General features: G+C 38.8%; 1 long non-coding RNA gene across 1 annotated transcript in view; it reads left to right on the top strand.

Moving 5' to 3' along the window:
• LOC130684042 (uncharacterized) overlaps positions 1–1,706 on the top strand; it is a 129,445-nt gene extending 127,739 nt beyond the window's left edge. The window contains exon 3 of the long non-coding RNA XR_008998161.1: positions 1,617–1,706. This is a non-coding gene — a long non-coding RNA (uncharacterized LOC130684042). The remainder of the gene's footprint in view (positions 1–1,616) is intronic.
• The last annotated feature ends 23,343 nt before the right edge of the window (positions 1,707–25,049 follow it).

Here is a 25,049-nt window from a genome sequence, read left to right as displayed (position 1 = left end):
TCAGGACTTGGGACTTTCCCAAAAAGTCAACACGTACTTATAAAAATCTTGATATGCGATACACTGACTGAAGTGAAGTTTATGATTTACTTCAAGTCGACTTTGCTACTGTGCAATGAGAGCTTTCAGTGAATGCATAATCATTAGGAATGTGCAGCCTCCAACTAAGCCATTAGTGTACAGGCAGGCTTCTTGGTCATATTACCTTACAAACAACACTGCTGCTATGTTAATGATTAAATATATATGAAAAAAAATCACTCGGCTGGAGGCGGAAAGAAAAATGAGATTAGAAAAGATTTTCAAATCATAGGAATTAAGCATTAATGGGTGGTTGTTTAGATTTAAGAAATGCAATACCTTCTTCTACAGTGGGCTATGAAATCAAGTATTTATCCCTTTTAACAAATTCCACATGTAATGCACGGACATGTCGATGGTACAGTTACGATAGTCTTATGACAAACACTTACATGGCTTCTTTGCAGATTCAGACCTCCTCATGATCCTCTTGTCAAAGTCTCTTCTAGTTATTCAAAGAGGTCTTTGTCATCTACACAAAAGCCAACTGAAACTAGAAGGCAAAGGTAGGGATGGGTGGTTGAGTGGTGTTAGTGAAAAGACTTGCCACCCAGGCATAACCCAGAATTAGAATCTGAAGGCCAGGTCCAGTGGTTTCTCTCTAGTTCCTTTGCACACCCTACTAGGTCGAGTCAAAGCTGGTAAGACACTTCCTAGCGGTTAGTGTTCTGGAAAGAGAATGGCTTCTTGCTATATTAGTTGTTACTCTTTCTGTTGCAAATAACAGAATCTCCCTCAACTAGTTGAGGAAAAGAAAAACAATGTATTTGTCTCACCAAATGAAAATTCCAGGTGTACAGCTCACCTCAGGTGTGATGGGATTTGGAATGCATGCATTTTCATCATGGATCAGTTCCTTGCCATATAGTCAGTCTACCTTCCACGGTGCTGGCTTCATCCAGCTCCATGTAAAGATTCTCCAAAGCTCCAAGCTCACATCCAATATTTGCCTTAGACCCAGGCAAGCTTGGGCTCCTGTCCTGCATGCATGCATTCGTGGGCCCAAAGGTCACAAACACAGGAGACTGAACTTCATTAAAGACACAGGGGTGTTTCTGTTACTTGCGTCTCTGAATTTAGCTCTGGCACAGTGCAACCTATACATTTTCTCTTGTGACTAATTATCTGTAGACCCCAAGGAAATGCTTCTTCCTATCACTTCAGAACAATTAGCCGCTGCTTCCAAAGGATGTGAGGTACATGGGGTACCCCAGTGACTGCTGACATAAGAGGTGGTTACTGCTTTGGAGGGCAGAGACTACTCGAGCAGCAGAAGCACTTAGGTGAGAGAAAAGAAAATTTCATTAACCTGTCAAATCCTCTCAGAGAGCAGGAATGCAATAGCTTCTCCCATAATAAGGTATTCTTTTACAGTGGCATTGAGTGTCCATTTTCTTGCTTCTCTTTCTATTCCAATGCATGGCTCTGGAAGAACACATGAATTAGCACAATATTTACAATAGTTAGACATAGTGCCTGAGAAATATTTTGTAATATTAAGCAATTTGATTTTTCTTAAATTTGTACATATTTAGGTTGGGACAAACATAAATGAAGCATGAGAGAAATTATTTCAGCAACTGGAAGGACATGGAATGCTAGAATGGCAAATAGTTTTCTTTTTATGAAAATATTTAACAATTTAGTTGTTTCAAAAAACAGTTAAATGGGTTCATTTAGAAACACTCACTTAAAAATTGTACACAGATTAATTGCAATTCATTTATTATCTTAAAATTTTGATAGGTGTTTTGAATATTTCAGAAAAAAATTTTTTGGAAAATGTAACAATTATTTACTTTCCTAATTTAAAATTTACTTTTTATATGTTTTATGATAATACATACAGCAAAGTATATGAAATACAACAAGTTTTGGTTAAATTATATTTTGGTTTATCCTTAACCCTTGCATTATTAAAAATAAGTTGAAACAATGTTTTATTTTCTAGTCATATAAAAACAGTAGCACTAAACATGCTTTTAAATTTCATCAGTATGCAAGTATTTTAGTCAAGATAGGCGGCTAGCACATATTTTATTTAACCATATATTATGTTGAAATGTAACTTTAAAATAATGTGTGAGTGTCCATTTATATTCTTAACCCAGGCTCCGAAGGTGTTCACGGGGGGGGGGCTACTCACACAATTTCAACACCAAGTTGAGCAGCAGATAGGACCCCAGAAAGGAATGAAAGAAGTCTTGTTCAAATATAAAGTCCTAGAACTGAGTTTTATTTGTACCGATTGGCCTGATTAGTCCAATCTCTATTAATTTATATCTGCTGAACACATGATTAATACTGTAGGGAGAAAATTCATTGACCAATAGTTTTAGATATGGTTCGTTTTACAAACTGAACAAGAACAAAATGTGAAAATTTCTAATATGTGATTTTTTAGAAAAAAAAGCTTAGCTGAAGGGCAATGATACAGACATTAAGCTTGCTTCCAGGTGCCACTTGTAGAGATTTATTTTTGGTTAAAGAAAATTGTTTTTGTTACATAAGGTAGAAATAAAGATTAAGAATCAAAACACTAGAACATTTCCTACATTCTAATAGTTTCACTAGCAACTCTCTCCACAGTTCATTCCCTGCCTAAAAGATTGCCTGTGCTTGTGTAGACCCAGAACCAAGAGCTAGATGTTTACATTACTACACATATAATCAGATTATCTCTTAGTTTAAAAATAGGTGATAATCATCTAGAAATATAATCCAGCAAGATATTATCTGGTCTTAAATAGTATATAATTAAAACAGTTTCAGAGGATGCAAAAATCAAGTAGACACTTAACTAATAATTGTAACACCAATATTACATTTTTAAAATGTTTTGTTTTTTTGAAATGCTCTAACATCCATCAGCTTATCTGATGACTAATTGGGACAATGTGGTCAATCAAACTGACTTGTTTTGCTTTCCAATTAAAGTATGATGCTGTCCAAAGCAAGATGGTAGGAATCTTCCTTAGTTTGTTCTACAGTTTGGTCATTTTTTTTTACCTTTATGGATATTTGTAAATATTTTGATCGACATGGATGTTATACACATGGATATATGACAGGAGTTGAAGAGGTCTTAGAAACAAGGCTGTTTTATTTATCTTGGATATTTATACCCAGCCATGCCCTTCTTCAGTTGAGACAAATATCAGTACCTAAACAGACAAACTAAGCCAAAAATAAAGAGAAATACTAGTTTCCCTACTAAACATAGGTCTCAGTATTGTATATTTCAAGGAATCACTTCTATTTAAATCATATAGAATTGATCAGAAATTGATAAAAATCGAAACAAAATGGACCATTCTGACACATGACATCAAAATGTTTACTTTTGGCCTTTTTTGGTCATTTCTAGTGTTCCTAAAGATTAACTATATGGCAGTCACAAAGGGATTTGAAAGGACAACTTAGTAGAGGTTGCCAGTATTGAATGCCACAAAGGACATGGCGTCACCACAACTAGCATCAGTCTTCAGGAGTGACAGATAACCAGACAGAGCTCTTTGCCTTCCATATCTTCCCAGGGACATATCTACTCCCAGTAACCGTACGCAATACAAGTCTTTAATGTAACTGGCTAATAGGGTTATCTTCTCTTCCAGATTGAAATCAGCTTCTATATTTATCAAAGACTGCTACTGTGAAGGGCAAACAATATTGGATTCATTTATTCATTGACTCATTCTCCCGAGAAATCTTTATTGAGCAGCATTCCCTTCAGCTGAGAATACCTTTCCTCAAGTAAGTCATACAGGATAAAGTTAGGTTAACAGGGAGCTAGCTGATCTGTTCTGTAGGCATCTTACTTGCCCATATTTAAATCCTAACCTTGAGAAGAAAGCCAAGACTTTGGCTGAAACTACTCACATAATGTTCTGTTGAAAATGGAGCCGACCTAGTGGATGGCAGTTCACCCGCCTTTCACAGAAGCCCTTTCTCACGCACGTTCTGCCTCCCTTTCAATCATCCAAAAGGAGATTTCTAGGGATGCTTCCAAGTCTCACACTGAGAAGGCACCGTCAGCCATTTCGTTCTTCTAGACAGCTAGCCAACTACCAATATAATGTTAGGAAGGGAAAATGTCTTTTGCCATTTAAAATAAAATACTGAAGATGGGAACTTAATATACTAAAATTTCAAGGAAGAGACCCTCTTTAGGCAGTATATTTATTGTTTATTAATTTCCTTGGTCTATTACACTTTCTGCTGGTCAAGGAAATCAAGTTCCTCCCTATGCCTTTAATTTCTTAAGAAAATTGCTGTAAGCATGAGTAACCAGTATGAGGCCCTGCTGTGCTTGAGCCAGATATGGAAGTGTGTTCTTAGACTCCACAACGGGAGGTGCTAAGCCAAGTGTTCGTTATTGAACTGCAAAAATGTTTATTGAAAGGATATGGTGATATAATGAGCATAAAGCCTCGAAACTTTATATATGAAGTAGGTGATTTCACACCATGGCACTTCTTTCCTGAGTGTCTACACAGCCATTGCCAGCCTCCTACACTCCCGTGTCTGCAGGAGGGTAGAGTTTTGGGTATGTGTGGGCTCAAAGCTCGTCCCAGCAGAGGTGGGTAGACATGGCTGAGCAACTGCCTGAGAGGCGCGGCAACTCCCAGTAGATTGTTCTGAAGGCTGCGTGCTGTTGACTTGCACTGTGGTACGGGGTTACCCTGAAGCACTTCCCAGATACTTCCAGTGTGTTGTGGAGATGACCCTCTCCACTCAGAAGATTTCAAAGTGGAATTCCCCTATTAAGTAAAGTAATTGGGTGTCTCTCCCAATGATAGAATGTAAGTCCTAAGGCAGACTTGCCAGTTGCTGTCTACCTACCATAACATAAAAGGCTCTGGCACTTTGTCTTGCCCGTGACAGCTGTTCAGTAAGTGATTGCTGCCAACCTCATTGCTGTGAGGGCAGGAATCACACAGTGCCACGTCTTCACTTGTTACAGGGAATTGAGTGGGTACCCACAAAAGGGGGTGAAATGGGGAAGAAAGCGTAATCTACTTTGGCTTAAAGAAATTCCTATTTATATGGTAGATTTTTGGGTGTAGACTAGTATGGTAGGTTTATTTTTGAAGTCTCAATCTTTTTTCAGTCCAGACACAATCCCTTTGCCTAAGACTCCTACATCCATCCCATAACACATACACTGTCTCACACATGTATACACACTCTCTTTCTCTCTCCCTCTCACACACACACACACCCCATTAGCACACACATGCCACAAATAATAACCCCCTACCTGGCTAAACTCTATCGACTAAGTCTCAGTTACCACTTTTCACTATCCTTGGAGCCAGAACGCATCCTTGGACTGTTTCAGTACCTTAGTCTAAGAAGCACCTTAGAAACAACCTCAGATTGTCCCCAGGGTTGCACAGTGCCACCCTTGCACACTCTGTCAAGTGATCCCACTGACCCTGAGCTTGACAGAATTACACAGAGCAAGTCTAGGTCAGCGTCCTTAATTTTCAACCAGATTCACACAGTTTTGTAAAAAACAAAAGACCCTTTCTTTAATATTAGTAGACACACAACTAGGGAATTGTTATCTCAGGAGTGTGAACCTCTGACCTCTTTAGGCAGAGCTAAGTAGACAGATGATGAAAGAAAAAGTCTGCATGGCCTCCATAGGCCTGGGGGATATCCCCAGAGTGAGAAACTCCTTTAAGGAGCCGGAAACCTGTGTGTGCAGCCTGTGGAAGCGGAGGCGGGGGACAGGAGGTGGGGGAGGTTGTTGGGGGGGCATTACTCACCTTTGATTCAGTGCTGGAGTCTCAGCATTGGCTTGGGCTTTGCTCTGATGCTTTGGGTTCACTTAGTGGCCCAATTCATCCTAGCTTCCATCAGCTGCAGATCAATTTCTAAATTGTTCTGGGAAAGCCACATAATGAAAACTTGTCAGTGAAGAAAAATGACTAGCGTCAGTTGTAGCCTCACTCGTGACCAGTTACTAGTGGGGGTTTAATGTTCATCTGGTCTCCCTTAGTGGAACATCATATACACCACCTTCCTAATGTGCATGATATTGTGAATTAGCTTTTTGAAACTACAGGAAAGCCTATAATTTAGAGACTTGGGGCCATAACCACAGCAAAAAGAAAGGATTAGGGTCAAAAATAGAATAGTTCAAAAATAACATTGGAAGCATTTTTACCTAGTATGAAGCTTTTGCCAAAAGAAAGATCAGCCAGTATACTCATAACACCTCCTTAGAGAACATTAAACTCGGAAGTATGGTTCTGGATTTGTTGAAATGATACATAAAACTCAAAATTCAATGGCTATAATTAAATCATTTTAAACCTCAATCTAAAACACAATAACACATTCTTCAAATAATTTTGTTCTGTGCAAAGGATATGAACATTTTAAGAGCAGATATTTGGAAATTCTGTGTTTGGGGTCATTGTAAGTTCTCTAGATAGGCAAATTATTTCAAGGTGCAATTCCATTGTATGCAAATGAAGCAATTTTCAAACTCCACCTAAACAGGTGACAAGAAAATGTTGGGGAGTTATATGATTTGGGTGGGGATGTGTTCCATGCATCTGCTCTCACAACTAGAACATATCATGGAAATCAAATTATTTGTTTGCATGTTTCCCTGATGGCAGAGCAGAAGACAGTGGCTGCGAGATCCAAGCGCCTTCTTGCATGAAAAGAGGCCAGAAAGCCAGGGATCTCTACTGAAGGACAAGAAATATAAAAAGGGCTATGCATTTGATCTTAAGCAAAATAGAAAAAAATAGAAGGTTCTCTAGGTGATGTTAGACATTGAAGCACCTGGCTTTCTGATTTTTTGGACCTGGTTATACCTACTGATGGCATCACACTAAAATGCATTGAAATTCTATGGTTAGGAGTGAACCCAGGCTACTAAATGCAATAGCCTCTTACCTGGCTTTCCAGTTGGCCCTTGTTCTCCTGTGGTCTGTCCACATAGAAATGAATCCAGTCATGTATCTTTCTGCTGCTCGGCTCCTCCAGCCTTCTTTCCTTAGCCTCGTAGTACCTGATCTGGCCCCTTCCTCTCGCAGCAGGCAGGTCTCCCATCCCCCGCCTCCTCAGCAACCTTGGCCTCCAGATGGCCCTAATGGATGTCAAACTATTTTACACCTGCTTTTCCCTCTGCCTGAAACACTCTTCCTCAGGCAAGTTTTCATGGCTTCCTCCTTTCCTCTAGGTTTTAGCCCAGTTGTTAGTTTTTCAGAAATGCTTTGCTTGACTTCCTGTAGAAAATCCCACGCCACCATCTCCTGTCCCCCTCAAACACTTTATTTTCTTTTGGTTTCTTCACAGCACTACTGGAAGTTAAATAATAAACGTATGTGTCATTCTACATTGTCTTAATCTCCATTAGAATGTCAAGTTCTGTAAAGGAGGACGCTTCTCTGTGCTATTTTTATTTGCTGCTATATTCTCACCACCAAGAATGGTGGTAGATTCATAAGTATTTGTTGAAATGGAGAAATGTCCATAAAGAGCGGAGGAAGGAGAACTCTGAAGAAAACAGGTACAAACAGGAACGTTCATAAGAAAAATCCTTAAACTTAGTGTGTCCCAAATTCACCGCACCATAAAAAATAAGTTCCATTGCTTAATGCGTGCGCGCGCGCGCGCACACACACACACACACACACACACACACACACACACACACACACACACACACACGATTCTTGGGACTCATCTCAGATTTAGTAATTTAGGAAGTTCAGAGGAAGGCCTCCTATCTTAGTCTGCTCAGGCTGCCTTAACAAAATGCTGCAGGCCAGGCGTCTTCAAACAACACAAATTCATTTTCTTGTAGTTCTGGAGGCTGGAAGTCCCAGATCAAGGTGCCTACATATTAGTTTCTAGTGAAGGCTCTCTTCTTGCTTGCAGAAGAGCACTTTCTGTCTGTGTCCTCACATGGCCTCTTCTTTATGCCTGTGTGGAAAGAGAAGTCTCTGGTATCTTTCCTCTTCTTTCAAGGACACCAGCCCCATCCACATGGCCTCAGTTAACTGAATTACCTCCCTAAAGGCCCCAGTTCCAAAGACAGCCACCCTGGGTATTAGGGCTTTGACATATGAAATTGGTGGGGACAAAATACAGTCCATAACACCCTCAGAAATTATACTTATAACAACATCTAAACTTCCTAACATTTAATTCTTACAGCCAGGAAAGCTTGGGAAGCAGTATTTTAGAATGGATATGCTCCTCCTGGTTGTATGGAGAAAAGGAACCTGTGGCTCTTGGTTGCTTTAGTCTAATACTGTAGGGGGGAAATCCTTAGGAAAGGATTTTGATAATAAGCTGAGGTTTTGAGTGTTTTGAAAGATGAACTACAAAGATGGGGAGAAAAGTAACAAAATCCTAGCCAAGCATTTTCTTTTTTAATGTAAAAGTTTCTGCAGAGGGATGAAATTGTTGTTCAGTCTTATTGAGATTTAACTAAATAGCCAATTAATTGGACAGTCTAAGTCGGTTTCTCGGGTAAAGGGTGGGTGAAAAGCCATGGTATTAATGCTTCCCCCCACTGCTGCTTCAGTCATGTGCAGTCAGGTCTCCCTTTGCCGAGCTCTGCAGCAGTGCTCAGAGCTTGCCAGTAAAGTCCAGTCATCAGGGAACCTTGTAAAGTCCTGGCCAGTGTAAAACATGAATAGCAAATTCCATTTTAAGCATAGCTCCTCTTAGCTTCTGGATTTGGAGAGGGAATGGGCTGTATTTGCTGATCCTTTGCTTCTTTCTCTCTTATATTTTTAGCTCCTCAGGGTTTTGATGAAGAGTGGAGAAGATTAAAAGGGCAAAACTACTTTTCATTAAATGGGTGCTGTGGTCTTGCATTGATTGTGGCTATTGATGCTCCTCTGTATGACAATATCCTCTGTGCAGGGGAATAGAAGGGAATTATGTAAGAGGTCCTTGGTTGGGGATCTCTGCTTTGCAGTTGCTCACAGGAGGGAGGTTCTGTTTTGATCTCTTTTGAAATTCCCCTGGCTTCCTCCCCCTGTAGATGCACTCTAAGCCTCTTGTGATTGGGTCCCTCTGCCATCCTTCACAGTGTCTCAGCAACTGATAGAAAATGCAGGCAAACAGGCTAAATGGTGGGAATCAAAGATTCCTTCTACCCTTCTCTCTCTCTCTCTCTTTCATCTCCTCTCCTACTGCTTAAACAGACAAAAAAGCAAAACAGCAGGTGTACTGTCTGAGCTAAAACCCACCCAGGAAATTAGATGCCAGCATTCCTCACTGCAAATATTCCTCATCACCACAAGCAGCCCTCTTGAGGATGGCTTCTCTTGTTTTGATCTGGAGAAAGTTATCAGAACTTTACTCCACGTCCACACTCATAAAATGGTCTTGGAATTTGCTTTCTCCCCGGAGTCATTTAATTATGTGGTGGTAGGAAGGGAAGGACTACAGTAGAGATGACTGGCCACGTCTTCATAGGCCCAGTATAGGCTTATGGAGGCAGTAAGAGTGTTATTTTTACCTTCAATTTCTAGCTGCAATTCTGAAGCAATGGGAAAAGCCCTATTCATATCCACTTTGGAAAACTCTGAGATTTACATTTTTGATGCATGGCTGCAAGTTTCTGAAAAAAGTAGACTATATATAATAGATTCTGTGTCATTGAGGTACTTCTGGAAGTTTCTGATGGACTTCCTAATGGCAGGTTGCATTTTTTCTTTACAGACTAAATAAACCCTTATCGTAGACAAAATTCTTAAATTCATCATTATTACCCTCATACTGTTTTAGATATTTTCCCTTAATTACTCCCTCCTCTGTGAAATTTTACCACCACACTGTATAACTGTATATGTAACATGTGTACAACTCTTTATGTAATATCTAAGACTTTTTCCACCCTTCCCCCAAGAACTGATTTTCTTCCTATTCTGTTGGGGACAATATTGGACCCAGGGGCAAAGCGTGGGATAAAGAGCATTGAAATATATTTCAGGGTATTCAAATATAATATTGCTTCATAAAGTTCCATTATAAATTTTATCCAGTGTAGTTGTTAAAATGATTGAAATAAACACTTCACATCCATTCTGCAGCATCCCTACAGATGGCACAATGGAGTTCTTAGGTTGCCCAAAATAAAAAAAAAAACAAACATCAGCAAACTGGATCCTGTAACACAGACATTGCCTCCATTACCTGGGAGAGCTAATAGGTTTTCGTCCTCAGCTTCCATTTTTAGCTCTCTCCAAAATCTCCAATAATCATAAGTCCTCACCTCCAGCAGATGGCCTCTTTATAGACATTGGACTTCATTCAGATTTAACCTTTGAGGACGAAGCCAGCTCTCGGGTTTCTTTTGATGCTTAAGTGCTACCCTTTGTCAAAGGCTCGTTCTCACTTCAGTCTGGAGTCTGTTATGTCAGAGAGGGACATAATGTGTGATTTTCTGCTTTCACCTTAACTGTAAAGGAGGACTTCAAATTTCAATTAGAAGTAATAGTCTATAAACCACCACATAAAAATGTACAATTTTCATTCTCAATACTTAGTCTTATTCTTTCTCATTAGAGAGCCATATTGAACGATGAAGCTTTGCTTGCACACGTTAATGAAAGTGCCAGGCCTGAAAAAAGTCATAAAATGGGAACTCAAAACAAAAGGCTTGAGAAATTTATATAAAGATTTTGGTTTTTATTGTAATCCCCCTGAAATAATGCTATACACAGTGCCTTGTAAATCTGCCCTGACTACAGAGAAGAAAATTGGGAAATAATAGACCATTCCTTTACTCGCACACTCTCCTTACCTCCCCTTGCTCTGCCACCACCCAACCTAATCAGTTAAGGATTCTATTGTAACAATAATTACAAAATTAGGAAATAGAAATTAGACTTTTATAGAGTCGTATTTTCTATTAAAAGAATTCCACTGGAATGAAATACAAAAGCTGAATAAAATATAACAATAGAACATTAAGAGCAAGAGGAGAAAATGCCAGGAAATAATGTTTTTTAAAAAAATAACAAATTGCATTCAGTTGCAAGGAACAGGAAATTCCAACAGCTTAGGTAAAGGAAAATCCTAGAGATGCAGCACAGTATAATGACTATTTTAATAATGTCCTCAAGGACTCAGGTTCCTTCCTGTCTCTGTTCTGTCATGTGTCCCCAGAAGCTACTTTCCTCATGGTCATAAGATGGCTGCAGCAGTTCCGGGCATCACATCCAGATCTATGAAGGACAAGGTCAGAATTTTTCTTTCTTTCTTCTTTTTATTCAGTCAGGGAAACTTTTCCTAGAAGGCCCCCTAGCCAACTTCCCTTTATTTCTCTCTGGCTAGACTGCTGTCACATATCCATACCTGGAATAGTGATTAGCCAAAGGAAGTAGGACAACCATGAGTGTGTTGGAAAAATCCCTTAAGGTCTGCCAATGGAGCCAACTTCCCAATAAAATAACGGTTGAACTTAAGAGGATGGAAACCTAAATAACTGCAGGGCTCTGTCAGCATGAGTGATGGGTGGGGGTGGGGAATAGGAGTTGGGTTGGCAGGTACCAGTGCCTGATCCATATTTCTAATTATATTTAAGTGTATATATATTAATTTCTCCTTTGAAAGATTTTGAAATATAAAATATCCAATTTCTGGAGCTATTTTATCTTTGTTTATTGAACACTATGAAGATGCAGTCCCGGTTCACTTGCTATTGAAGCTCAATGTCCATGTTCAGCGTCTTAGTGGCTGTTGAGGAAGTAGTTTCAGTTGAGTTCTTCAAGCCAAGTCCAGCTGTTTTGGTCCAGGACTCAAGCAAATCTTGACCTAACTAGTATTTTGTTTTGCTGACCTCTTTCCCCAGCCCACTGCCCTCTGTCTTAGTGTTTGTGACCTCCTCCATTCTGCTTCTTTGATTTCTCTGGCTCCACTTCACCAATCCATGATCATCCCTTCCTGAACTGGATGCCCAGCAATCAGCTTCCTCTGCCCCTATTTTCACTCTTTTGGAAATTTCAATGGCTTTCAGAACGTGAATGGCCACCTCCACTTAGTGTAGCTTATAAACAGCTACTCCTGTAATTTATATTTCCTTAGGGAAATTCTTTCAAATTCAACATGGCAAAAATTATCACCAACTCTTTCTCCCCAAAGTGGCTGGCTAGTTATAATAGCGTCATCATTGTGACAGAACTCAAAACTCAAACTTTGTATCATGATGGACTAGTTTTTAACATTAGCTTTTGTATTATCAACTAAGTCCCGCCGTTCTCGTTTTTCCTGCTGAGATGTGTCTCTCGCATTGGCTTCTTAAATGAGATAGTGGATGTAAAATACTTAAAAAAAGTACCAGCCACAGAGTGAGAAATCAATACATGTTTGTTCCTATTGTTGATATTATAATAGTACAGAACACCTCAATTGGATTTTTGAAAAATCCTTCTAAGTGTTCTTACTCTTACTTCCTCTCCAACTTCACGCTTCGCATCTACTTATATCAACACTTGCACCATGTTAGTACCTTCCAATTTTTTGATTCTCCACTACTTCTCTGATTTAGCACGAACATCAACAAGGCTTTATATAATCTTGTATTCCAAGGTTATTCTGTTGACATCTCAAATCTCTCTCCTTCCATGGAATCTATCAACAGTTTATTTCTTTTTGACTTATTGATCATCTTGACTACCTAACTCTATATTCAGGGTTTAGTGTAAACTGAAGATATGTAACTCAACTCCCTCAGTGGGTTGATGTGAAAACTAGGTACCACAGACTAGTGCAGGGTCAGGTGACCACTGAGGAAGAGGCAAAGCCTGGGCCCAAACTCAGATGCTCTGTCTCCCCATTCAAAGCTCTTCCTATTTCACCAGATCTGTTAATGCAGCATCAGTATTGCTGTGGATTTACTTTAAATTTATATTCAACTACCCCTTCTGTTCATTTTTTTTTAACATAAGTGAATATAAATTCATCCTTACTGGTATCCATTTTGACATTTTGACCCAAAATAAGGAATATTAACTTAGCCTTAATATTTTTTTTAATTGTTCACACTTCAGTGTTCTGGTCAATCCAGGTCACATCCCTACCTCGATTCTATATATTTCTACAGCAATTGGAGCCAAAATGCTATGGCACCACAGAGGGTTCATTAACTATCTGTCGATCTGATGATCCCCCTTAGCACAGGTCAAGGTCTCCATATTGGTTAGCCACAGATGGTATACCTTTGTACTACTTATATTTAAACCAAACCGGTTAACCTGGCCTTAAGTAACTTAGCACAATTTTTATCTGAACCTGGGGTCAGAATTGTGTTTAATGTGGCACATAGTCATATAAACAGTCCTAAAGGCACTTTTGCAATAACTCTATTTTTTAAACTGGAGGAGGGTGAAGGGAGGAAAAAGAATCAACCACCAAAGACTTAATCTGCAAGCTAGAACATGCTTATCAGTAGTGTCATGTTCATAATGGACGCTTGTACAGCTTTGGCCTTTGTCTCTCCTGAAATGATGCAAAGACTAATAATCAGGTTCCTGTTATCTGAATCTGTATTTTCTTATCAGCTTTCCCATTTACATCAATGTCTTCTCATGCTGGAAATAATTGGGGGATGGTATTAGTTTGACTTGCAGAGCTGGAGAACAAGAGAAAGAGAGAAATGAGGTAAGAGAACAGGGAGGAGGAACATTCATATTATTTATTTTTTAAAGTTTTATGTTGTGGAATATCTGGATGAATTCAAACACTGTACATGACTCTATATCAGACCCTGATACTTCCAAACAAGAGATAGGGAATATATGATATCCAGAATGTAGTCAATATACAATAAAGCATATGCAAAAGAGAATAAAAGTAGAGACAAGAGCATGAAAATGTACATGCAGCCTCTTTATGTTTAGTTCCCTTTGGCAGTGTTCACACCATAGAACTATTTCTCAGTGGTTTTTCACAGTTGTGCATAAATGCTGACGTTGAGTACATGCTTAGCGATAAGACTCTGAGCGGCCTTGGTGGGTCATTGAGGAGTGAACAGTCATTATGTCAAAGCTGTGATTAGCAGTATGAATATAGTTGCCCTACAGTGATGCCAAGTGCAAAATTGGTTTACAGAAGAAAAATTAGTTGTTCTTAAACCAAGAAGGGAATACAAATTAGCCATTAGCCCACATCTTCTGATTGCATTGCACTGTTTTGCTGATGTACTCAGTTGCATGTAGACAAGATTTGGGTATCCTTGTTTAAGCCTTCATACATTTATTTGGCTTCATTCCTCCTTCATTTGTTTAGGAATATTTGGCTATTAATGAAAACAAAACTGTCTCCTGAGACAGAAATTGTTTTCAAACAATCTCTAAGCTGACTCTGACTTTTTGTAACTGCCTCTTCTGTTATTCATATCTCTGACCTATTTTGTGTAAGTGTCTCATTGCCCGAGGGGAATTACTCTCTTTTATTATGACATGAGACCCAATTATCCAATGAGTCAGTATCACCCAGGAGATAACATATATGTTTGCCTGTTGTATGCAACTTTAGGAAGAATGAGTTAGTTGTCCTTCTTAGAGTCCAATAGGATTCTCTTGTAAGAGCAATCATTTGTAGTGTGGTTAATTTTTTCATTCAGATCTTATCATGACATTATTTGTTCGCTTAATACAAAGCAATTATTGATATGATTAAAAGCATTTTAGCTTCCCCAACTATAATGATGAACTAACTAAATGATAATGATGGACTACTAATATCAGTTGTATTTTATCTTTTATAGCCCCATTACTCCCTAAATACAAGCAGTTAACTCTAGAATAAGTTCAATGGAAAGAATCTACTTTGTTATGCTGCCCAAGCTTGCAGTATTTATTTGCCACCCCTGGGAAAACAACGTCACCGTAATTGTTTAAATACAAATAAATACCTAATTTCTCACTAGACTAAAAGAAAAACTATGTACCCAAATGCCTTTTTTAGTTTGATCTCTGGCTCTTTTCTTCTTCGTTTTAATATGTTATCTATCACTTCTTAATAATTTCCATCCAAAAATCATTTCTACTAACTCAAAAAGGATTTAGTTATAAACGAATAATTATTTGAAGAGCTCAGAATGCCTTGATGAATGCACCTGAGAGATGGGGTCAAAAGGACTGAAGGATGGGTGCTGAAAAGCAGAAGGCAGGTAGGTATTCCTATGATGACGTTCTTGGGAACTGTGGTTTCACTGGCTACCCCCTCGGGATAACTTGCTCCGTCCAATCCCCTTGAATCTGTAGACGAGCTACTTAAGATCTGTCACTTTGTAGCCCAGGACCTTAGATAATGGTAAGTAGACATTAATGATTTGCTTATAACCTGTTCGTGTGAATAGACTGAAATCTGTGAGGTTCTAAAGCAAGTATGTCTTATTTTTCTCACTGCCTTTACATTTTTCTCTGTCAGATCTTCTTTCCTGGACCTTGCTGGTACTCGCGGCTTATTCCACACCTTTCTGGTGACTTTTAGTTACTAAGAGTTCCAAGCCAGATTGGTTGAGTTAAAAACTGTAATATCCCATCTAGCTGTTCTGTGTTTCCTTGCTTCTCCCAAGCACCAGCCAGTATTGAGCCTGATAAACTGAGGAGTGAGAATGTGGTCTATCTGCTTCTTCACTTCTCTCCTCCTGCTATTCTGTCTCTTCTGGGCTGGGGCTCTGGGGGAAAGAGAAAGAGCCTTTTGAATTAAATTGAGGTCACCTGGACCTACTGTCTTGCTATTCCTACTTTCTGGACAATGCTGACTAGGAGTAGGCTACAGAGAACTGGCTCTCTAGTGAGGCGTGTGTGTGTGTGTGTGTGTTTTCTAGGTGTACACAGTGAAGCTAATAGGGAATAAAGGCCCCTGAATACTTCCCTGACTCAGACATTCCTCTTCACCACGACTCTGCAGACACCCCTGTTGATGCTGCCGCTCTCCATGCAGCAGGCAGCCGTTTCTGTTGCGTGTATGTGCAGCCTGACTTATAAGAACCTCATATATAACAGAAGGGGATGCAAAGGCTCTGTCCTTAGCTCCCACTCTCAGTTCTGCCATCATTATCCACTTCCTCTTTTCTTCTTTGCAGACAGGTAAGGGGCAGATGAAAAATTCTAATGGGCATGAGATGCCAGGGTTCCCTCCTTGAAAGCTTGTCCAAGTCTCTACAGAAGTGATTCTTCAGGAATCCTCTTCCCTTGACTTTTGCACCCTGTCCCTTCTACCACAGGGATGGGATGGGGGAGCAAAGTGCAGCTTAGTTGGCTATGACCAATGACCCTATGATCCTTCCCTCCTTCTCTCTTTCTCCCTTCTGTTTCCTTCTCTTTAGGAAGTGAGGGAAGAGAAGGAATAAAATTGTTGCAGACAACAGAAGACTTGGGTAACCTCTTGGTAATTACACAAGGGAATATCAGGCCCCTAAAGTTTTGCAGCTGTCTTTAAAATGTGGGATGTTTAGTGTCTCTTGTCCCCAGCTCTATGTTCTATTCACTTCAGAGCAATAGTGGAAACTCTACTCAATATCCTGACATGTATGTTTGTTTGTTAATTTTTTAAAATATTCTATTCAACTTTGTGAGCTTGAGCTTCTTATCACTCTATAGAGAAATATATAAGTGTCAAGTCATTTTAATTTTGGTTTTAGAACAAATCTGCTATTAAAAAATAAAAATGCAAGAAATCCAAACTGGCTCAAGTTAATTACATTTACAGCTTTAGGAAAATCAATGGTTGATCCCATCTCCAAAGTAACTTCAGTGTGTAGGCAAAATATTCATTTAATGTGGTTCACTTATTTTTATAAGATCCATATAGTAAGATATGATGACCTCTTGGAAGATTCCAGGACCACAAACATTCATGACATGGTTTCAGGCATTAGAAACATAATGGGAGACATGAATGCAATTAAAAAATTTTTGGTAGCTATGTTATAGAAAAGAAACACATAAAGTTAATTTTATATATTTTATGTAACCCAGTATATTAAAAATATCATTTCAATATGTAAAACTATAGAATATTATTGAGATGCTCTACGGTATCTTTTACAAGAAGTCTTCAAAATCCAATGTGTATTTTGCACTTATAATGCCTCTCAATAGCCACATGTGGTGAGTGACTATCATGTTGGACAGCAGAGCTCTGGCCTAATGGGTTGCTCAGTTCACTACTGCACAATTCACCTCAAAGTATAGCCACTATCACCCCACTTGAATTCCCCATTCTCATCTCTTCATTGACATAATTCTTTCACGGACAAAGCTCATACAATTTACAGCTTAGGATTTTACACCACCAGAGGAGGGCAATGATAAACTTCAGTAAATGGAGGCCAATGACTGAAAGAAATGTTGTCTAGCCTTGATGAAGTTCCTTAGCTATTCTACCCAATTAGATAATGCACCCCAAATCCAAGATGTACTTACAAACATTTACATAGTTTGGAAGTCATGTAAAAACTGAAAAGGCACATTAACTGCAAGGAGGAAGGTAGCAGACGTTGGACATGAGAAACAACTATTGTAACAAACAGGTTGTGAGAGGTGCCTGGCATATGGTAAGCATTCAATAATTGTCTGGATTAAAATAAAGTATCTAATTGTTCTCAGTGAAGGAGGAAATTGGTTCACCCTTGGCTTATCAAGGTAAGCCTCATAGAGAAAAGAGGAAAGTCAATGTAAAAAAACCCAACTAGATGTAGAATTAGCCTGTGTTAATTACACAGTAGTGATTTAATTCTCTTTAAGAATTATTCCTGAGGGGGAGTAGACCAAATGGTAACATAGAAGGCTCCTGAACCCCTCTCCTCCCGTGGACATGCAGAACATATTTACACGATATTAAAAGATAAAGGTATAACTACAATAATTTTTCAATGGATACATCTGTGAAAAGATGCAAATGATCACCTCAGAACATAAAATATGAGGGTGGGGGAGCTTTGCTATATAATTGAAGTAACTATTAGCTTAAAGTAGAATGTTATAAATATCAGATACCTTATGTCAGTCTCCTTGTAACCACAAAGCAAATTCTATAGTAGATATACAAAAGATAAAAAGAAAGGGATCAAAGCCTACCACTACAGAAAGCCATCAAATCACAAAGGAAGAGAAGAAAAAAAGGAATGAAGGAATTATAAAACAACCAGAAAACAACAACTGACAATGGCAAATCCATACCTATAAATAATAACCTTAGATGTAAATGGACAAAATTCTCTAATTAAAAGAAACAGAGTGACTGAATGGATAAAAAACAAAGGCAACCATATGTTGTCTACAAGAAACTCACCTTAGCTTTAAGGACACATGTAGACTTAAAGTGAAGGGATAGAAAATTATACCCCATGCCAAAAGGAGCCAAAAGAAGGCTGAAGTAGCCATATAGGCATCAGATAAAATAGACTTTAAGTTAAGGAGTGTAATAAGAGACAAAGAAGGTCATTATATAATAATGAAGGGGTCAGTCATCAAGAGAATATAACAATTGTAAATATTTATGTACTTAACACAGCAATGTCTAAATACAGAAAGCAGATATTAACAGATCTGAAGGGAAAAGTAATAATAAAATTTACTAAAGGACTAGAATCCAAATGTTCTCGCCACAAAAAAAGAAAAAAACAAACCATAAATGTGTGAGATGATGGATGTGTTAATGAACTCAATGGCAGGAATTCTTTCACTATATATATTTAAATCATTTTATTGCACATTTAAAATATCTTGCAATTTTGTCAATTATATCCCAATAAAACTATGAAAAAATTATTTCCCAGTCCTCTACTGTTTGAATGATTTGCAGATGCTCATATGATGGCCTGACTCAGGGTGCGTGTGTTTCTGCATAAAGCCTGTGCTATGGCCCCCATTCTGTGATTAATTTCAGTGGGCTCCTGTCGTTCTGCCTGTGCTACAGGGGATTTACTTAAGTTCTCAAGAGCATGTATCGACCCATAGAACCAATTCATTGAGTTCTCAAGATCATATATCGACCCATAGAACTAATAAAACAAGTTGGGAAATCCATACCAGGTTAAAGTTCCCTTTGATTCTCCAAATGGAATCCCCTGGTAGCAAATCCTTCACCCTGGTTCCAAATGGACTAGAATTCTATGGCTAAACTTGCTTCATCCTCTGTAGAAACCATCTTTTCTTAAGGGCATCCCACAATAGCTGGGCATCATACAACGTAAGTTCTCCCAAATACAAATAAGAACAGAAGAAGCAAATCTTGCAGTAGCAATGCAGGGCCTCTTCTTAAACAAAACATGGACTTCCAGAGTTCTTTGGAATAGTCGATACCTCCTTTTAACAGAGTAAATGAATTTTCATGAGTAATTTAAAAATTTTAAGGCCAAATAAATGGACTACTAGAAGGTGAAATGAGGTAAATCTGATTTTGCAGATTTGCCTATAGCTTGCATTGTACTTTAAAAAGCTGAAGATATAACATTTTCATATGTGAACTTATTAATCATTTTTAAAGAATAAACCATATGGATGATGAGCAAGCCAGCCACAAAAAATGGCTATCTAGTTTTTAAACAAATGCATTGACCTTAAGAACAGTATTTTAGAAAAGATACAATTACTTCTTAGACTCTTTTGGCAACCATCTACTAATGTTGTAGCCCATTCCAATGAAAAAGGATGGTGCAGCAATATAAAAACAACAGCACCATTAAAGTTAAATAGTTCTGAGCCTCACATTCCTACAATAATAATATTGGCCTTTTGCCTCAGTTATAGCAAATGTATTAAATATTCATGCTGGTATTTATTTTCTAAATGTAAAATGGAATTAGGATAGCAAATAAAGTCTACCATCTGGTGATAATACTGGTTATATATTATATTTTTTTTGTTTTGTGGACTTTTACATGTGTGATTCAAGGTAGCTTACTGAATAATGCATAAACATCTTTAAAAATGCATTTCAGTTGTTGAGGTTATAGTTGGTTTCAGGTTCTCATCTTGAACTAATAATGTGTTGATTGTCTATTTGTACAGAACAAAACACTGGAGAAGATAGCCATTAAAAACCCAATCAGCGTTGAGTCAAAATATTTTTGTGATATAAATTCTCTGTCAGTGAGTTCATTTTCTGGAAGGAAACCACAACAATATTCTCTATAAATGTTAGGTTTCTTGAAGTAGCTTCTTAGGAGAGCTTCCTTTTTGTGAAAGTGATCTAGAAATGATCTAAAGTTATAAGAAATAGGTTCTATTTACAAAACCTAAAATAACTACATCAGATAGAACAATGGAAGACAAGCTATCCATTTGCTGTAGTTCTGCCTCTTGGAGGGGATCACTTTTATCTCTCTGTTCATTATAAACTGGTGGTGCAGGTATTTATATTCTCCATTGAAATGACACTGAAGGTTTAGTTTCTTTATGCAGGGCTTTCTAAGAAGTAACTGTCCATAATGCTGCCGTGTTCTGAGTTCTGAAGGTTCAGAAACTTGATTGTGGACACCTGCCTTGTGATTGTTTTATGTTTGGTGGCAAACTGCTTTTAATTAAGAAAATCTATTGAAGATTGATTACTAATGTAAAATCCCATAATATTAATTTTCAGTGAGAAACATACCCACAAATTAGACTCAAGACAGGCTCTGTAACTGGTGGGGCCCAGTGCAAAATGACGATTTGGGACCCCTTGCTGTATCTGCCAAAGACTGCTTATAAGTACAGAGTTAGAGTAAAAGGATATGGACACACACCTGTGTCCCTGAGAACCCTGGTTGAATCACTCTTTGTCACTAATGTGTGGAAACACAGTAGTGCTTCTACTATTGGCTCATCTTTATTTAGCTCATGGCTCTTCTACTGTAGCCAGGCAGGAGCTTTCTCCATCATGTTCCAATACAGTGAGGCTAGTAACTCCTTCTTGCAAATACCCTGTCTTCTTAACCAGATTCAAGAGATGACCTAACCCCACCAGCTACGCTTTCAAAACATATCTTAGTGTGCAGTGTATTTTATACATAATGGGCTACTTTTTAGAAGTTTCCTTTCAGAAGATGGCCTTTCTCAGTCCTATTCTTGGGCTCTGAAGAAACTTACAACAGTTTTCTGTGTACTGACAAAGCTTCATTCACTCATTCAACACATCTTGAGTGAGTATCTAGTATATATATATGTTAGATGTTATGATATTTAATATTATAGTACATATTTTTCAACATATGTTGAGTCATATACATTCATATGTTATTCAGTGTATATTATTCTGAGAGACAACATATATATTTGTCTGTAATATTAGATATATATACTAGTCAGGAAGTGTTTGTTTGCATTAACAAACCTAACTCAAACTATCCTAAAACTTAAATAAATAGATAGGTAGATGGATAGATAGATAGGTAGGTAGGTAGATAGATAGATAGATAGATAGATAGATAGATAGATAGATAGATAGATAGATAGATAGATAGATAGATAGATAGATGATAGATAGAGATAGATAGATAGATAGATAGATAGATAGATAGATAGATAGATAGATAGATAGATGATAGATATAAATAGGTAGATAATAGATATAGATAGATAGATGATAGATAGATGATAGATAGATTAGATAGATAGATAGATAGATAGATAGATAGATAGATAGATAGATAGATAGATAGATGATAGATAGATAGATAGGTAATAGAGTAGTTTCAGGTGACTGGATTCAGAAATACAAAACAGGTCATTAGAACATCTCTTACTCCATCCCACCCCCATCTTCCTTCTCTCCACTCTCTTGCTTTTCCTCTATTATTCCACTTCCTATGAATTGGCTTTAATGTCAAGCAGGACCTTCATGTGGTTGTTAAATAGACCCAAGTATCTCTAAGCTCATGTGTCAGGGGAGAGCAACCTCATTCGAGCAACCAAAATGATTATGTAATTGGCCTTATTCAGGTCACACACCTACCTTGAGCCAATAACAGTACCTGAGGCCTGATACCCTTTTCTTAGTCATCCATGGACCATGATTGACAGTCCCCCTGGGAGATGGAGGAGAAATTTACAAAAGGAAAGGGGAGGGATTCATGTTACCAAAAAAAAAAAAAAATGAAGAAGAGATTCTGTGCAGGTAAAAACAGCTGTCTCCTCCAGCTTAATACAATATGACCCTAGAGTTGAATGTAAAGACAGCTTATGATTTGAAGTCTTGAGAAGGTACGTGCCTCTAAAACTTGTCTGTGCAAATGTGATCATTGTGGTCAGTGAGCAAATCATTTTGACTCTCAAGAAAAATCATGAAGTGGACCTAGTACCTGTTCCAAGTTCAGAGGAAACTTTCAAACATTTACAATTCAGGATTATCAACGATTAATTCTGTCCAATCTTATTGCATGTAAGGAGAGATTCTATTTAATGTTTTGAACTTGGTCAAAATATTTAACCTTTAGGATCTGGAGTTCCCAGTCTATAAAATGGGAAAAATACTCCAAGTGTGCAGGCATTCATCAAAGACAACAGCACTATGGAGGCTGACAATCCCAGGCTAGAAGCTGCTCTGTGGGTTTTGATACTTCCAAGAGTCGTGCTAGTTCTTGTGTTCCTCTCGGATACTTTACAGGTTTCAAAGGGACCAAGTTTTTTCCACTTCTCCTGACTCCTTATGAGAAATGCCCAAAAGCATTTGCAGAATTCCATACCTGTCATACCTAACATATTGCAGAGTTGAAATTTCGAAGTACTTTGGAATTCTTTTTCTTAAACTGTATCCTCATAATAAACTCTGGAGAAAGGCAATAGTATTACATAATGCTACGTGACTTGGCCGGAGATGAACAGCTCATAAATGGACTTGTCCACAGGTAATACAATAATCAATCCTGTCATAATTCCATTTCTGCTTCCCGTCACGTAACACAAGGTAGAGCAACCACACAAAAAGTCACAGTGCTCCGCACAGAGAAGAGCTGTGCTCTTTCCAGCCTCAAGAACCACCCTTCCACCCACACCCACACTCCAGGGGTTTGACAGGGCTCTCTGCCCCATATGGCAACACGTTGGGAAATGTTGCTCCAACATATATGCTTTATCTGTGGGGTGATGGGACCCTCCAGCTTGTCTCCAAAGCTCCTCAGCTGCATCAGAGATACACTTCTGGAAGCCGTGGTGACGGCTGAAGCTCATGCCATCCACGCAGAGAATGGGAGCCGCTCTTCCTGTTGCAGCATTGCAAGGATGCTTCAGCAGGTGGATGGGACAGCAGATCCACTGTGGATTTGTCATTTTAAGGAGAATGACAGTCACGGAAACCCTGAGATCAGTGTATCACTGAATCACTGAGAAATACTAGTAAAAACCACCACCACAGAATTGCCACTAGAAAACCCTGCCAATTGCAGCATTTTTTTATCACTGTTGTGGTCCCTATGGCATGTCCATGGTGGTTTCTAGAGCTCTCAGCTAGGGAGGCTTTAGAGATTCAGGCTTCAAAGGCACGTGACGGCATCAGGCTGATGGTAAGGGCTGCTTGGGAACAGGCAGGCAGCAGCAGGTCCTTACTGGGTCACAAAGAAATTCTCAGAGCATGGATTTGTCACAGACATGACACCAAGGTGAAAGAAGCAAGAGAGACATTGCATAGAATGTCTTTTCCTTTTACTTGAGGTGGAGGAGAGGGAGAGAGAAAAGTTAAATAAACTATAGGGACTCAAGTTCTAGAAAGGAACTCAGGCAAACTAAAACTAGCCAGTTTCCTCCATAGAGCAAAAGCGCTGTCTGCGGTGAGCAAGCCTGCAGGCTGTACCTCCCAGGGAACCCACCATCCTTCTAAGAAGTATTTTGTTTTCTCCCTTAATGGATCCTGTCAGCACTTTAATATCCTCAAATATTTGTAATGGCAGCAATATCCCCAAAAGACAAGTTAGCAGGGGTCTGTGGAACAAACCTCCTGTTTTCAAAATACCTTGTTTCTTCCTGGAACTCCTTACAAACCCCGGGCACCCGCAGGGGTATGGATCCCTTGAGCCCCATGAAACAGGAACAACTGGGGTTCTAGTTCAGACTTTTTTTTTTGGTCTCAAGTTGCTGAAACTTTGTCAAAATAGTCAAAAATGAATTTGTGAGATTTCATTAAAATAATTCTGTTTGCATTAAATAATGATAACAGAAAGGGTAGATCTAAATGGGCATTGGGTTTAATCCATTACATTTAGTCTATTAAAACATCATTCACTGCTTCTTCATTCTCACATTAAAAAAAAACTTTTTTCATATTTCACAGCTGGTCAAACCCAAAAATGCTTAGTCCACTTTGCTACCTTGCAAGTTCAGACACTGGTCGCTACTAATATACTAATACTTCTTTTTTCTCTCCTTCCTCATTCATTCAAAGCTGCCCTAAGGCCACATTGGGACATCTGTGGCTTTTGCCAAAGGCACCCTTTTTATCCATCTTTCATTTTGTTTCCTCTTTTAAGAACCCTTGGCTTCTCTCTCCTCGGGCTCCCAGTGTTAATGAACTTTTTGGCCTCTAAGAAGCCTCTTCAGTAGTAAGAATTGTAAGCTATACCCAGGCCAACTGCCCCAGGAGCCCCAGAGGGCAGGAACTGCAGGAAAAACCCAGATGGGACACTTCTCCCTGCCAGTCACAAGCTGTGAAACTCTGAACAACTCAATCTCTTTGAGCTTCACTTTTCCCATCTGTAAAATGGAATAACACCTGCTCCAAAACGCCCTCCCACCCGGAGCCCTGCACACGTGGTTCCACGGCCCCTCCCCGTTCATCCTCACCTCTGAGCCCCGCAAGCTCTATTCTTGGTGAGTTTTCAAGTTTTGGCTTAACATTGACTTCAGAAGATTACTTCCCAGATCACTGTACTCATGATTTTATTCATTTGTTTCATTTAACCTTTTTTTTTCTTGAGTGGGGGTGAGGGGGAGGTCCTGCCACTCCTCGTGAGGGCAGGAACTCTTTCTAGCTCTTTGATCATTGCTGCTCCAGAC

This window comes from Manis pentadactyla, chromosome 6, assembly GCF_030020395.1.
Source record: "Manis pentadactyla isolate mManPen7 chromosome 6, mManPen7.hap1, whole genome shotgun sequence".
NCBI classification, from domain to species: domain Eukaryota; kingdom Metazoa; phylum Chordata; class Mammalia; order Pholidota; family Manidae; genus Manis; species Manis pentadactyla.
This window is presented reverse-complemented; position numbering and strand designations above follow the sequence as displayed.